General features: G+C 32.9%; 1 long non-coding RNA gene across 3 annotated transcripts in view; it reads left to right on the forward strand.

Annotated features, from left to right (window-relative positions):
* The first annotated feature begins 6933 nt into the window (after positions 1-6933).
* The window catches only part of LOC127710798 (uncharacterized), a 248828-nt gene continuing 238964 nt past the window's right edge, over positions 6934-16797 (forward strand). Inside the window, exons 1-3 of one of the 3 annotated variants that reach the window (XR_007986338.1) lie at positions 6934-6972; positions 7263-7326; positions 9866-10140. This is a non-coding gene — a long non-coding RNA (uncharacterized LOC127710798). Of the gene's footprint in view, positions 6973-7030; positions 7105-7262; positions 7327-9865; positions 10141-16797 lie in introns of those variants that run through there. The other 2 variants (XR_007986337.1, XR_007986339.1) reach the window with 2 other exon arrangements.

Genomic DNA, 16797 nt, shown 5'->3' on the forward strand with positions numbered 1-16797 from the left:
CATATCTTTCTTTTTTAAAGATCTAAAGAATGTATTATGTCTAGTATTCTCCAATAGAATTTATTATCCATATCCTTGTCATTTGATCTCGATAGATATCTGTTTTAATGGCAATTATCTCGCATATCTTTGGTTTTTCATTGACGTTTTAAGACAATACTAAACAAATCATTCCAAGATCTAAAAATTGTCGTCATAAATATGAATATATCCCTCCTTATTAGGGAGTGGGAGTTTACGGCAGTAATATTTTCCACCTGTCAAGTTGTTCGTCTGTCCGTTTGGCCGAATGTGTTATGTCACATTATTCTATGAACCAATCGAACAGAATGACTTCATATTCTGTCCTAAGCTTGACACTGTTGATCGTAACATGTAAGCGATTTATGGATCTGCTAGACTCCTACTTGCTGTTTAACAAGATCTCTAATGTTCAGGGGTATGCTTAGCACAACAACGCATACACCTGCTTGTTATATGTTAATGATGTTTAAAGAGTACTCCACTTGGAAAAGGAAGCAGCTCTCATATACTTTAATGTATTATGTCAAGTATTCTGTCGTAGAATTTATCATTCATATCCTTGTCATTTAATCTCTGATAGACATCTGTTTAAATGACAATTATGTGGCATCCATCTATTTTTGCATTAACTTATTAAATCAATACTAACTAACTCCATTCCAAGATCTATCGTCAAGCTGATTTTTTTTATCTTTTCAGGAGAATTGTGTGTTTGATGATACATGCATGAGACTGATAGTCCCCGAAGTAACACCAGCCCAGTAGCCAGTACTTTGGTACTGGCATGAAAATACTGGTTTTTGTGTTATTAAAGTTTGCTGTTACACAATTTTTGAAATGATTTAAAATCAAGGAATATATCTCCCTCATGCAAAGCTCTGATTACTTGCCCGGTTTTTGCTATAATTTTTTGTCCTTTTAGGTTAATAGCTCTTCAACTTTTTAATAAGCTTTGGATTTTCAATATTTCGAGTGTCACTGATGAGGGTTTTGTACACTAAACGAGAGTTGGGCGTACAACATTTTAATCCTGATATTTATGATGAGTTTATTTACATAGTTCTCACCAGGGTCTCGTATTCAGTAAAAATTATGCCAGAATCTTTGTACATTTACTGGAACCTCATGGAAAGGTCTTTTCCCTGATGCAGAATAGCCTCTAAAAATAATCTGTGGTTCATGAAGTACATTGCATTCTTTATTGAACACTTGTTGAACCCCTAATCAGTCCCTAAAGGTTCTCAACGAAACCTTTTCTATATGCAGGCCTAAAACAAAACTATTCTTCAACGGCTGTTTTCTGCTCTTTTGTCGGATCGTTGTCTTTTTGACGCAATACCAATTTCCATTCTCAATTTTATTTAATCTGCTGGATGTATGTTTACCCAGTTCCACTGTTCCGATTTTACAAAAGCACAAACGATTGATCACAAGTGATAATGGATAGAGGTCCCGAAATATATTAACACATTGCTGAATTCTATTCATGAAATGACATATTTGATACCATTCTTAAAACATTGGTCAGTGCGGAATGATATATAAAGGCAGATGACAATTTTTCTTGGCTTTTCTTTTGTGGAATGCTGTCCCGACATATTTAAACCTTGTATTATCATCTGCGTCAAGCCATCTGTTTGCTTACTTATTTCATACCATGTAAGGACAGAATTGATATATTATATAAGGTTCGCATATATGTATTTCTTGTCAGACAACTGACAGAGTGCATGTTCTTAAAAACAATAATTACAAGATGTTAGTAACGTATGGTTATATTTGTTTGATATTAAGGATTTATCTTAATCCTTGGGAATATTATATGCTAAGTTAAAGTTATGATACGAATAGTTGTGCTGGTGCATAATATATTGGTTAAAGCACCAGAGGTTATGAGGGAAATGCATGTGTTTTAGTTGATTTTAGTCTCTGGTGCATTATTTTTCATTATTAATTGTGTTTAGCTTTTAACTAGCTTTCGGTAATTGCAAGTACTCTAAAATGGTACTTTCGTGTTAATTTGACCTATTGGCAATTTGTAATGCATTTTGGTAATTCAATATTTGCTAATTTTGTGTTATATCTCGTCTCACTATATGTATATGTACCACCTTTGATAAGTATTTACACTTCTGTTCTCGTACTATGAAAAACAAATTTAGTTATTTTGTAAATTATTATATTTAAAGGAGTTGGTTCACTAACTCATAATTTTGGCCCTAAAAATCTGAAATATTTTCTTTGTGATTATGTAGTGAAAACTTGATTAAAACATATGTTAAATGGCCAAATATTTCAGTTAAAAATATATTTCGACCAATTGCATCAGCAGTGACTTAATTGTGACGTCATATTGAAGTGGAATTTCGTAAAACCCTGATTTTTTGCAGAATTCTGCAAAATTTACTGCGGTTTTCTGAAAAATTAATAGTGGCGCTATCCTTCGCCCACACATATTTTTGATGAAATACTCTTTAAATACCTATTCTTTACTTTTCAATAAAAATTTCAATGTGTTAGTGGTTGGGCCACCTACAAAATCATGACAAAATGGTTGGAAAATTGGCAAATTTCCACAAAAATGGACAAAAATTAAATCTATTCTTATTTTTAGGCTAATATATTTAGAAATATGAAGCAGGTATACTATTTTCGTTTTATACTTTTAAATATCATACATTCATCTTTGCATACCCATTAGATATACTTTAATAATTGAGGTTGGAAAAAACACCTTTTCTGGGCCGTTTATTGGGATTCCTGGCTCTACTCCTTTACTTGTGTACATTATTTTATTTAACTCCATTTTGTCCAATTTTATAGTTGTCTTTTCGACATTGTTTTATATCTCCCCCTTTTTTTTATTAATATTGTATTTATATTGTGTCATAGATCAAATTTATTAGGGCCCCGCCGAATGGCGGACGCCCTATAGTGATCAGTCTGTCCGTCCGTCCGTCCGTCCATCTGTCCGTCCGTCTGTACGTCCGTCCGTCTGTCCGTCCGTCTTTCCGTCCGTCCGTCCGTCCGTCCTTGACAAATTGTGTCCGCTCTATATCTAGAGAACCGTTATGATTTCAAAGTTTATACTTGACATGTATATTAACCAACACCAGAGGGTGTGTCATAATGTATGTACAACTTCCTAGGTCAAAGGTCAAGGTCGTAAACTTCGGTTTCAGTTGACAACTCCATGTCAAATGATAAAGATACACATTTTTTACCACACATTATTCACAGCGGGACCCACAGAGATGGCTCCCATCTCAATGCTATCTAGTTCGTTCAGTGTATGTTTACTTGTTTTTGTTCATATGTAAATTTGATTGAGTTAAGCCATTTCATTTTATATTTTATAGTGTGTCTTTCTATGTTGTAGTGTTACACTACTATTGCAAGTTAGGGTAAAGGGTGGCGCCTGCTAAAACGTTTAATCCCGCTTTATTTGTTTGCACCTGTCCTAAGTCAGGAACCTGTTGTTCAGTGGTTGTTGTTTGTCGATGTGGTTTATAAGTGTTTCTCGTTTCTCGTTTTTATATATAGATTCAACCGATGGTTTTCCTGTTTGAATTATTTTACACTAGTAATTTTTGGGTCCTTTATAGCTTGCGGAAAAGATGGTATACCGCAAACATGAGGTGCAAAAATGTGAACACCATATCCGGATTTCGACAATTATTGCCTCTTCAGTGATGTTCGGAATCAAAACGGTATTTGGCAGGCCATATAATTTACCTCAATTTAGGATAGACTCTTGAATTTTGAAGAGTCGAAATAGGATGAACGGATCATATAAACCCGAAGGCAAATATAATACAATCCCAAACTAAAAATAAAAATAAGTCTAAATTAAAAACAACATTCAAACCTTGGATAAAAACCGCAATTTTTATACGTGGGCATGTAAAACAAATTTCTTGGTAGAGGGGTCTAAATATAGCACAAACAACATTTTCCAAAAGACCAAAAAAGTGAAAAAGTATATATGTGTGTGTATAGGAATTATTTGTATGGCCAGTTTTAATAAATGAATGAGACCGGAGTGCCCGAAGAGAACCAACTATTTTCGACAGGAAACATGTCATTTAAGTCCGCCTTCGGGTGAGGGATTTTCTAGCTGTGTTGAATACCCATTGGTGGCCTTGGGCTGTTTTCTGCTTTTTGATCGGGTTGTTGTCTCTTTGACACATTCAATATTTCCATTCTCAATTTCTTGAATTATAATCAATCAAGAACGAAGTTGAATGAAGATATATTATAGCATGAATAAAAGGTATATATATTTAAGACTCAGATCGACGTCCAAATCTGACGTCACATTTACAGATTTCAAATCGACGGCCAATTTTAATGGATTTGTCGCAATGACGTCATAACTTTATTAAATGACCAATGTATACATGTTGTGAAATCAATTTCAAAATTTAAAAGATTATATAAAAAAAAAGTAGATGTGGTATGATTGCCAATGGAACACCTATCCACTAGAGTTCAAATGAGGTGGCTGTAAGCAATTATAGGCAACCGTACGGTTTTCAACAATGATAAAAACCTATACCGTAAAGTCGGCTATAAAAAGCCACAATATAAAAAATGGAAACATTTCAAACTGAAAAAACTAACGGTTTTAATTACAACAAAACAATTCCGAAAAACAAATATGACAAACATAAATCAACGACAACCACTGGACTATAGGCACATAAAGAATTTGGCAGGGTTAAACAAATTTGTGAGCGCTATACCCTCCCCTAACCTGTTACAGTAGAAGTACAACATAAAACATAATGTCAATTTCTTTTGTTTTATGTTTGGTTTTCTTGGTCGTTTGGTTGTTTTCTCATTGACGTATACTCACATTTCATTTATCATCATGAATATGAATGAAATTCGACAACGTAGATCGATTAGTGTCAATCAAGATATGTTTGAACATTTGGTTGTTATAAAAGACAAACAGACCATAATTCATCTTTTATTTCGTATTCGAGTTTTCCAAAATCAATCAAAATCTTATATATGTACACGTGCAGTAATTTGTTATTTATTGTTACCGGTTGTCCTCCTGTCTGAATCACTCTGTCCAGCTTTTGATAGAATTGCACATCACGGCTTTGTGACGTCAAATACGTTGACCCTGCCTTAATAATGTTGACCAGGATATATCAGCGACGTCATAATGTATGAACCGACGTTGATAAATTTGACCCGAACTTATCAAGTCATTTTCAGGTTTGCCGTTGAAAATATGAAAACACTTGTTTCTATCATGCATAATACGCAATTCCACCCAGATAAATCAATTATCTGGTTGTCTGCATATTTATACTGTAAAATATCAGCCTGCTAAACACAATATGAAGCCTTTTTTAGCTCGTATGCTGCGCTCACTCGCCAAAAAACTAATATTTAACGATATCAATATGCAGAGAACCTGATAATCTACATATTGGAAATCGATTAGAGAAACTATAATCGATCGGATATCGTTTTGGCAATACATGTCGTCACATAAGACATCAATTAGAACGTCAAATAATTGGACTCTGATTTGAGAATGTGACTTCAGATGTGAACATCGATTTGAGGAACAAACGTCGATCATTTGAGACCGGACGTCGGTCTAAGTCTTACATATATATGAGCATTATCATATCTCAGTTAATACTTGCCCTTTTAACACTATACAGAATACATTATCAAGGATGCTTTCCATATCAAAAACCAAAGATCAATTGAAGTCGACACTACATCAGTTTTATGGTCAACACAATGAATTAGTTGACCGATACGATATGTCTGCGTCCAAACTCAATAGCGACATGTTTTCGCGGTCTTAGTTCTTTTGATAACAATATAGTCGTCTGGTCTTTAGTTATACCGATTCTGTCCTATTCCCGATCATCAAGGCTAACTGAAGAATCGAAATGTCTGTCCCTATACAATAAACCCTTATTTTCCAGTAGAAGTCTCAATTATTTTGTGGTTTTCTTTACCATGCTTACCAAAGAATGAACTTTTGAAGGGTTGTAATTTTGTGAGACTTGCTCATAGTACCTCTTGTTTTCAACGTAAAGCAAATTATTACTGAAATGGAATTTGTTCGCATAACATTAGTTTTTGTTAATCAAAGATAATTATTTTAATATTGGAGCCATATAATAGAAATAAATGAGGAAAAAGTACTTTTATAGAGAGTTTTTCTATCGTCTTTCAAAGAATAAAACACAAAAACAATGAGATTTGAAGTCATTATGTTTAACTTTTGTACAGTTATCCTTTATCAATTCTTTATTCTTTAAGGCTATCTATATTTAGAGACGAACTAGTTAGAAGTTTAAAAACGGACATGATTGCAATTTCTCGATCTCGCTTACCGTTTGAAATTTAAATTATTAAGGATAGAAAACGAAAAAAAATATTTGTGTGACTTGAAATACTGGACCTGCCGGAGGGGCAACATTAAAACAAACTCCATTGGACCAACAAACATCATGACCTAAAAGGTAAATGACAATATTGAAGAGGCATGCAGAAGGCAATGACAATTGTGAATAGACATGCCTAAGGGACATGCAGAAGGACATGAAAATATTGAAAAGACATGCAGAAAGAAATGACAATATTAAAGAGACATGCAGAGGAAAATGACAATATTGAAGAGACATGCAGAGGAAAATGACAATATTGAAGAGACATGCAGTAGAACATGTCACTATGTCAGTTAAGATTAATAAATCAAAATGTTTTTGCACCTTTATTTATCCTCTAAATTCGTATACCTAACCCATTTCTTCGTGGAAATCGGGCACATCCCTCAAGAAAGATCGCTCCAATGAAATTTACTTTTAGTCATGTCCTTTTCCGTTTAACTTCATTCACAGTACTATATAAAGATCGGCACATGTTATTTGTTTGCATTATAATTTTTGTTAAATATAGATACAGGTAGGTTAAATGACATACATGCGCATGCACAAATGAATTTTATCATTATGATTATATTCATTTTCTTGCGAATGTCGATCTGTATCAATTCTATTCGTGAGGAACTTATATATGTGTTACCAGTGATTAAGTGTAAGTTATATTATAAAATAGAATAAGGTTTAAATAAAATCTTTAATGATTCTAGTTTTGCTTCGTGATATGTGATAATTTAATATTGTTTTTTTTTTAAGTTTTAATTCAATTACTTGTATTTTAAACACTTCATAAAAGCATATGATACTTTACAGGAATACCTTTGCTGAAAAATGGGTGCCTACCTTGGATTTTGCTTCATCTTGATATGCTTGACGGGTAAGTAAATATTGTTCGTTCTGATGATATGCTCGACGGGTAAGTAAATATTGTTCGTACTGATGATATGCTTGACGGGTAAGTAAATATTGTTCGTACTGATGATATGCTTGACGGGTAAGTAAATATTGTTCGTACTGAGATAATTTAACAATATTGACGGGTAAGTAAATATTTTCCATACTTAAATAATTTACCGATATTGACGGGTAGGTAAATAATTTCCGTACTGAGATAATTTACCGATATTGACGGGTAAGTAAATATTTTCCGTGCTGAGATCATTTACTGATATTGACAGGTAAGTAAATATTTTTCGTACTGATATAATGTACCGATATTGACGGGTAAGTAAATATTTCCGTCCTCAGATAATTTACCTATATTGACGGGTAAATAAATATTTTCCTACCTTAGATAATTAACCAATGTTGACGGGTAAGTAAATTATTTTCCGTCCTTAGATAATTCTCTGTTATAGAATGTTATATTGTGGATTTCCGATTCCACTTTGAATTAAAATTTTGGAGAGTAGGAACTTAGCATTCTAATAAGCATTACTTGTTATACGTAGCCAGCATCCATTTAGTGTTTACAAACATTTTCCTCTGCAAAAAACAAGGCATATTCTAACCAACCGTGTCCAAAATAGGCCTTGTGTATATGAATATCATTCGTGAAGGAGTGTGTAAATAATGGCAATGTTGTAGACGCTCTTGTAAACTGATTTCACATTGTGATTTGATAAAATTGGTACATATGCCTAGCTTCATTGATAACTGCAAGCTGAAAGGTGAAGTTTGTTCTTGAATTCATGTGAAAATTGTGTCTGAATGTTATTGTAACAGGTCTGGCAATTTTATTATTTTTTTATTTTTTTTTGTCAGATCAAGATTTCATGTTAGGCCTTGATCAAATTGAAAATCGAAAGCAAGTTTGTCTTTCATGTGTTCAAATGTCAAATGCGTTAAATTTGGTTATGGCTGTGTCCCCTCCACAAGCGACATGTAAGAGATATACGACCAAATATGGTTAACATGGATAGGGATAATCATTTCGGGAATGATAACTAGCTTTATCGAAGACTGTTTTCTTGTAAGTTGCCACGTATATATCCGACTCAACCTGTCGCTTTAACAGTAGTACAAAAAGAGGTGGAAAATACCAAAGAGACATTCAAAACTAAAAAAAAACTGACAAGGTCATGTCAAAAAACAAAAAAAAAACGACAAAAAGACAAACAAGTCCACAACACACTACATATACTGAGCAACACGAACCCCACCAAAAAAAGAGAGTTAACACAGGTGTTCCAGAAGAGTCAATGATGTACAAATGCCCAATTCAGAGTATATCCGTTTGATATAATTACGATTGCGTCCTTTCTAAATGAAAATAATGAGCTATTGTATAACTGACAATGACACAAATATCAACTAGAGACAAACAAACGAGGAAGTAATCAACTACATGTCTCCATACGGCCTTCAACAGTGATCAAAATTCATACCATATAGTAAGTAATATGCTTCGGAAAGTTCAGCATCCTATAATCATTCAACTCTAAAATAAGTTGTGGAGCAGAAGCTGCTTTATAATATACTTTGTCTTTTGTCGTTTTTAATATTTTGCCATGATTTTATCAGTCTCCCTTCGACTTCTGAGTTTTGATTCTCTGTCTGGTATATGTTGCCTCTTTTTAAGCTCTTATAACCTTAAGCTCAATGACAACTGAAACGACTATTCTGGCTTGTTATTAACATTAAAAGGTACTAATTTGACAAAACTAGATACGTAATTTTTCAATTAATATCCTTTCAGTCAACTCAGTAATACTCGAGAGCAAAAATAGGAAATATAACTTATAATATCGAGCTTTGATAAACTGATACAACCGAAAAAGATTTAAACTCTGAAACGGAGTAGGGCATAAAGTAGATATGTTCTTTAATATCAAAAGTTTTATTAATGCGAATTTTATAAAAATTATATACGTAATTCCATGCCAATCTATCAAAGTACTACGCTACTGAGCTAGCGATATCCAAGGAGGAAACTTACAATTCACAACAGGTATCAAGCCATCTAATCAAGAATGGATAATTCTAAAATGTCTTTAAGCAATGGGGCTGTTCAAACAAATCTAAAACAGATTATTTAAAGGGTGTCATGTGTAGAAAAATATTCCTTATTGTTGAACCCAACCTACCAATTTTCGCTCCGAAAGGTAAATATCAATAAAGCACCATTCATGATCATTTTCTCTAACATTAGACAAATGGAAAACATAAACATGTTGTATATGTCAATCAAACATCAATGTAGCAGATAACCCCACCCCCATCCCTTTCCCCCTAGAAAAGCAAAAACAACAAGAAGAGTGTATAATAGGGTCAAAGAAATTCGTAGGTAAAAGCTCAATCTTTCGATATCATGTCTTCTGTTTATTCAGTTAGTAACTATGAATACCTTTTCTTAAATATGAAATTGATTTTATACTAGAATGATGTTTCAAAGAGTAACTGTCAATTGCTTACAGGATTGAAGTATACTGATGCTTTTGAAACGTGCTTTCCCACTGTGGACTGTGGATTTAATATTGATGGTTGCTTTTCTTTCTGTGTTGGGAAATTCTGTGCAGGATCATCGAGGTGTGTCGGAAACAACCAGTGCTGTTGTGGTGGTTGTGTTGGATAAACACAAGGGAAACTAAGAACAAAAAGGATCTTAACCAACACATGATAGACCATACACGTTTGAAATTGATAATGGATATATTTAGATAGTGAATAAATGAAAATACAAACAACAAAATGTTATTAAAATGCTTTCAAGTTTATTGACTAAGTTGATCATATCTATCATATTAAACTTGAAATAAAATTTACCACATATACAATTAGGTCTTTTACAAACTGGTACGGACAAAATAAGAGGCAAACAAAATAAATTACACCAATCATAAATCACTAGTAGAAAAAAAAAAACGTCACCATGGCCAAAGAAGAAAAAAGAACGAACAAACAACAGCAATCAACACAAGACTTCACACAAAACTAAGATATAAAGTTCCTGTTCAATTAATCTCATTGGTAATGGCAGAATAAATTTGATTTGTAATTTGCAATTGCTAATAGTACAATCGAGATTAAGTAAGAGAAAAGGAAGATGGCAACAACAAGTAGAACTTATGTGTGGTATATGTGACAAATTTGTTCCATATGGCTTAATCAAATCACCCATTTAGCTATTCAAAAAATCTTAGAATTAAACGCAAGCTCTGTAATATCGTATCAAAATCATATGGGAAATCATATCAGCTAATTTTGAAAATATTTAAGCAATTTTGAAAATATTTAAGCAATTTTGAAAATATTTTCCATCGAATATCTTGAATCCTGATTTGTTGTAAAGAGTATTATTTGCGCAAAGTATGGATGCTTGCCAAATAGTGGTTGGCAGAAAATTCGACGTGACCTATCCTATCAACTGTAGTTGTAGTTGTAGTTGTTTTTTTAATTCAGTAATGAACATAGTTAATATACGTATACAACATTTTTAAGAACATTCATTCCAAAATAACAACCATAATAGCCCTATTTCTCGTATCAAACATAAGCTAAAAGAACTTGCCAAGGAACTTGTTCTTGTCCCGGCCTTTGTTAGTCTTGTATTTTTTTTTAAATTCTGTTCATTTATATGTTTTGGAGTTTAGTATGACGTACATTTTCACTTAACTAGTACACATTTTTATTTAGAGGCCAGCTGAAACCCGCCTCCGTGTGCGGGATTTTCTCGCTGTGTTTATAACCCATTGGTGGCTTTCAGCTGTTTTCTGCTCTTTCGTCGCGTTGTTGTCTCTTTGACATATTCCACATTTCCATTCTCAATTTTATCTATTCATATAAATGATTAATTATGGTCCAAGTTCACAGGTCAAGTACATTTGTTGTTTGATAAAAGAACATACATACACGTTCGATTATGCTCACATATCTATAATGACTAAGATATTCCTAGACAATGTCAAACACTTTTTGCTTTCTGAATCGTGTCCTTGGAAATCCGAATATAACGACAATAACTGTCCAATGTTCACCGACCACGTGTTTTGATAAGATGTTCCTGAATATTAACAGATCCTACCAAAGTACTGGCACCAATTCTGATGGAATGACCATTATATAAGCTAAAGTTGTATCTACAAATATCTAGTACATGTTTAAGACTTCTAATGAAAAATTCCTGTCTAAAGCGCTACTACTTTTTTTTTTATTAGCAATGGATCTTAAAAACAAAAAGATGCTTCTCTACCATTCCTGATTGTAATATACTTTTTGTTAGCCGAGAAAGGACAAATGATATGATTTTTGAAGCTGTTCACTTACATGTACACCTATACGAAAAGGATCTGTTTTATAAGTTTTAATGTGTAGAATAGCATACGCATAAACAATCTCTACATCTGTTACACTTAAATTTACAGTAGAATCAGAATGTTTTGAAACTGTAAATTCGCCACATCTCACAATTCTAAAATAAAACGCTACTGTACAAGCCTTTCTAGATACAATCAATAAAAGTAGAGAAAACGACTGATCGAAGAGAAATGCAAATTCCCCAACATAACTGAGAAGCACAAGGGAGACGTGGTTTTAGATTATGCTCTCCTTGTATATGTTTGACAGCGTGCATTATCATATTGAGTCTATGGAGTGTCGATTCATTTGTATATAATCAAACGGATGTTCACAGTTACTTTGGATATAGTAAAACTGAACTAAACCAGACAACCCCGTTGCTGGCAGGGAATGCAGTATAAGCTCGATATCCAACATCATAAGTCTGAGATGTTCTAGTTTATAACACATGTTGCCATAAGCCCGACACTGTAATCTGTAATTTAACAATTAAACGAGTCTTAGTAAGAGGCGAAGTTTAATTGGAATTTTATGAGTTGTGCAAACACTGATGGGATTAAATGAGATTGTGCTGCGCATGTGTGAACTTCAGTCTTCAAAGTAAGATTTTATCATCATGACATACAACAAAATAATGAAATAAATACGTACATAAGTAAACCACATTAGCTTCATATAGGTACTCCTTTAAAACTAGGGAGGGAGGGTGTGGCATTTAATCCCATCAGTGTTTACACAACCCATAATATTCCAATTAAACTTCGCCTTTTACCAAGGTAAGACTCGTTTAATTGTTAAATTTTATTTCGTTGTTACACTTCCCGAACAAAATGAGACTTTAAAGCCATAATGATAAAACTAAACAATAAGGAAAAGAATTACATAATCTCTTACCTTATGATTAATTCTTCAACAAATTAAAGCTGAAAAATTTTTCATCTTTTTCAACCTTTTTATTATAAATAGTAAAATCACAAAAATACTGAACTCCGAGGAAAATTCAAAATGGAAAGTCCCCAATCAAATGGCAAAATCAAAAGTTCAAACACATCAAACGAATGGATAACAACTGTCATATTCCTGACTTGGTACACACATTTTCTTAAGTAGAAAATGGTGGATTGAACCTGGTTTTAAAGCTAGCTAAACCTCTCACTTGTATGACAGTCGCATCAAATTCAATTATATTGACAACGATGTGTGAACAAAACAAACAAAAACAATAGGTAAAAATGTCAAAACAGTCAACATTGTGCTATCATCTTAATCACTATAAAAACAAACAAATGTAACGAAGAAGCACAAAAAGGCTTACATCAAATTTATCATCCTCATTTTGCTTATATTATACGATTTTATTTATCTGTGTAAAATCCACCCATAAAGGATGGAAGGTTTTAAGGAATAATATTTTACAAAGGTTTTTGTATTTGATCATCCTGCTTTTTGTAGAATATGAGACATAGGTACTGCATTTATCTTGACTTTGGAAACTGATGCAGACCTAACACTGTGAGATTTATAAATTGCTGTGTCAATATTATCTTTCGTCATTACTACTTTTAACCATCTAGAAATTGTATCTCTTGAAACAGGTTCATTTGGTTTGACATAACTTAAAAGTAATGTTTCATATTTCCCTCTTAAAATTTTGTACGAAATACATATTCCTGGAACAAGGTATATACACAAAGTCTCCTACCTGGAGGAGAAGCCTTTATATTTACAGTTGGCTCCTTATAACCAGGTCGGCTTTGTGTTTTATAAGTTCATTCAAAACAAAAATAAATTCTCCCTTCACTTTATGTACATTATTAATATTCATTAAATGAATTGATTGAGCTCGAGCTGCATTTTTCAAAGCTATTAACATAGCAAGTTTTAATGTTAAATCATTTAATTTCAAATATTTCACTGGTGATAAGCTACGCAAAAAGTTAAGTACGTTATTAACGTCCCATGTAGATTCATATCTAGATCCAGGTGGACGAAGATTAAAAATTCCTTTCATGTATCGTATCACCATTGAATGACGTCCTACTGCAATGTCGTCAATAGTAAGTCCTAAAGACGAAAGTGCTCCTCGAGTCAAATTTAAGGTACTGTATCCAAGATTACCTTCCTTGAATAGCATTGTGAAAAATTCAAGCTTTGTTCCTTCAGAAATTTGAAAGCAATTAATTTGTTTTTGTTACAATATTTGAACCATTTCCTGATATACACTTGGTACTGTTTCTTTGCACCAAAACATACAAGACGACATGAGTGTGGGTTGTTTCTTGAGAAATTTCTCGTTCTTTGAAGCTACTCCTGACACTGGACATACAAATAGTTTCATTTTTTTGTGTAAAGGATGAACAGACTGCGGATCCTTAGGAAGAACTCAAAATCTTCTTGCTCTTTGGAAGAACGATTGGATTGTCTGTCAACAACTGCATGAGTCTTGGAAACCATCCTCTGGCAACGTCCTCTCTGATTTTGAAAATGCAGCGACTCAATAAACTGAAAGGAGGAAACAAATAGACAAACTGAAAATTTGACCAATTTATACTAAAAGCATCAATAAATGCAGATAATAGGTCTGGCTTTTAAGAACAGTATTTTCCTAATTGAAAGTTTAATCTAGATGCAAACAAATCAATAACTGGCATTTGCCATAATATACATAATTGGTCAAAACAGACCTTTTCAATTTCCATTCTAACTTGTCATCAAATTCTCCAGATTTTTTGTCTGCTAAATTTTCTTTGCCTGCTATATGAGTGCATGTCAACCAGATGCCATTATCCTTACAGAATAACCAAATTTGTTTTGTAATTGTGTTGCAATCTATGGACTTTGTGCCGCCATTCTAAATCATCTTTTATCTGATTAGAAATATGCATGCTTTGTTCAAAATATTCTTTTGAGTTTTTCAATGCTATGATTTTTTTCACTTTCAAGACTCCGATAAAACAATTTACCGATTTCAACTGCAGAAAAAGAAGATACTATAAGTCCTATGACTTTTGCCTCATCTCTAATTTTAGCAAAGTGTCTCTTCAGTAACCACTTACATTCTTTTACTAAGTTTTGTTTTTTGTCTTCAGCTACATTCTTTTACTAAGTTTTGTTTTTTGTGTTCAGTAAGAGTTATAATCATATTTTCTGAATCAATAATTATTACCCAAGAAAATAATTTGTTTTGATGGTTGAAAAACAGATTTGTCTTCATGTATGACAAATCCTAATTTTGACATTAATTCAACTGTGCCATTTACATTTTTATTGCATTCTTCTATAGTCTCTCCTAATAAAAGACTATCGTCTATGTAACCAACATTCACATGACCAAAAACTCTAAAACTAGAGTATACTGGTTTTAATAATTTAGTAAATATTCTAGGTGCGGAGGAAATCCCATCAGGTAAGCATGTGTATTGAAAAAGTTTTCCGTTCCAATGAAATCTTAAAAACTTTTGATGTTCCTCAGCAATTGGAACACTATAGTAAGCATGTCTCAAATCAATAGAAGCCATATATAATTTTAACACTGTGCGGGACAAATTTGCAATTCCAGAATTGGCAAATCTGACTTTGTCGGTTTACAAGATAACATAAATATTTTTTGGCCAAGTGATAGATAATCAAAACAATTAAATGTCCCCATATGTCCCAACATGTCACTGTTGTCACTGTTGTCACGGTTGTCACCACAGCTGATTAAAAGTACATTTCCCATGGGAAATTAAAAAGTTCCCATGGGAACATTAGAAGTTCCATGGGAAAATTTAAAGTTCCCATCGGAAAAAATACTTTTCCCATGGCAATTTTAAAGTTCCCATCGGAACTACAATTTCCCATGGGAACATTAGTAGATAGTTTCTTCCCATGGGAAATTCTAAATTTCCCAAGGGAACTATTTTTTCTTCCCATGGAGACACATTTTTCCCTTGGGAACATTTATTCTTCCATTGGGAACATTAATTCTTCCCGTGGGAAGATATATTTTTCCAAGGGAACATCAATTTGTCCTTTATTATTTTTTTCGGAATTCGTAATAGAGCTATGAAATATCACTATGGACTGACGGTTACTATTAACCATGTCTGGAGCAGTTTAACAAAAATATCATTTGACAAAAAATTATATGTAATTACAATAAAGTAAAGGTATTTCTATCATACTTTTCCATTCAAAAGTCTTTACTTATAATTGAATGATTAATTGAAACTCTACCGTCCAGCGGCTGATTTTACAATTTGAATCTCTCACCTTTGTTTTCGATCAATAGCATCGTGCATTTCATGTAATATTGTTCGCTGAACTGCCAAGGATCAGAGCCATGCATGTGTTTTTCAGAATTTAATTTAAGAATTAAAATTATAAATCTGTTTTAATCTATATAGCTGGGAAATCACGAATCGTGTTTAAGATTGTTTTATAGTTATTATCCTTGAATTTATGAAATTGACATCATAATTAGGTCTTTCCACTTTTCTGTGGAAAGACCTATTGTATTTGTTCTGACTATTATTATTTTCTTCCGCCAAATTTGTTCTCGCGTAAAATTTTTTTTTCGCAAGATGTCACTTAGATATTTCTTATATAGTATCATACAGTTTATGCGCTTTTTATTTTCACCCATTCTAAGCCGAACAATTTTCTTTGTAGGAGTTATCTCCCCGAACACTGTTTTCCTTGTGACTGCATCTCCTCTGTAACCGTAAAAGAAAGCGACAAATTTATTTTATAAAATTGCTCGTTATATCCTTTGCATGATTTGTCCTATTTTGACCGAAGCGATATGAATATTCCATATGAGAGTTATTTCCCCTTATGCATTTGATATAAGTGATGTGCATTTCTATCTTGTAAACCATAAGTGATAGAGACCTAGGATCTTTTGATTTGAAGTCCTTGATCCAAAAATAAGAAAATTAGGTCAAGGTCAGAGGTCAAGGTCATATTTTAAATTTTGATTTTGACTTATTTTCAATTCTTTTCAAAAACAGCATAAGATATACCAAAAACCGCATAAGATATACAACATATTTTTACTAAATTGAAA

Source organism: Mytilus californianus, unplaced genomic scaffold, assembly GCF_021869535.1.
Source record: "Mytilus californianus isolate M0D057914Y unplaced genomic scaffold, xbMytCali1.0.p SCAF_8, whole genome shotgun sequence".
Lineage (NCBI taxonomy): Eukaryota > Metazoa > Mollusca > Bivalvia > Mytilida > Mytilidae > Mytilus > Mytilus californianus.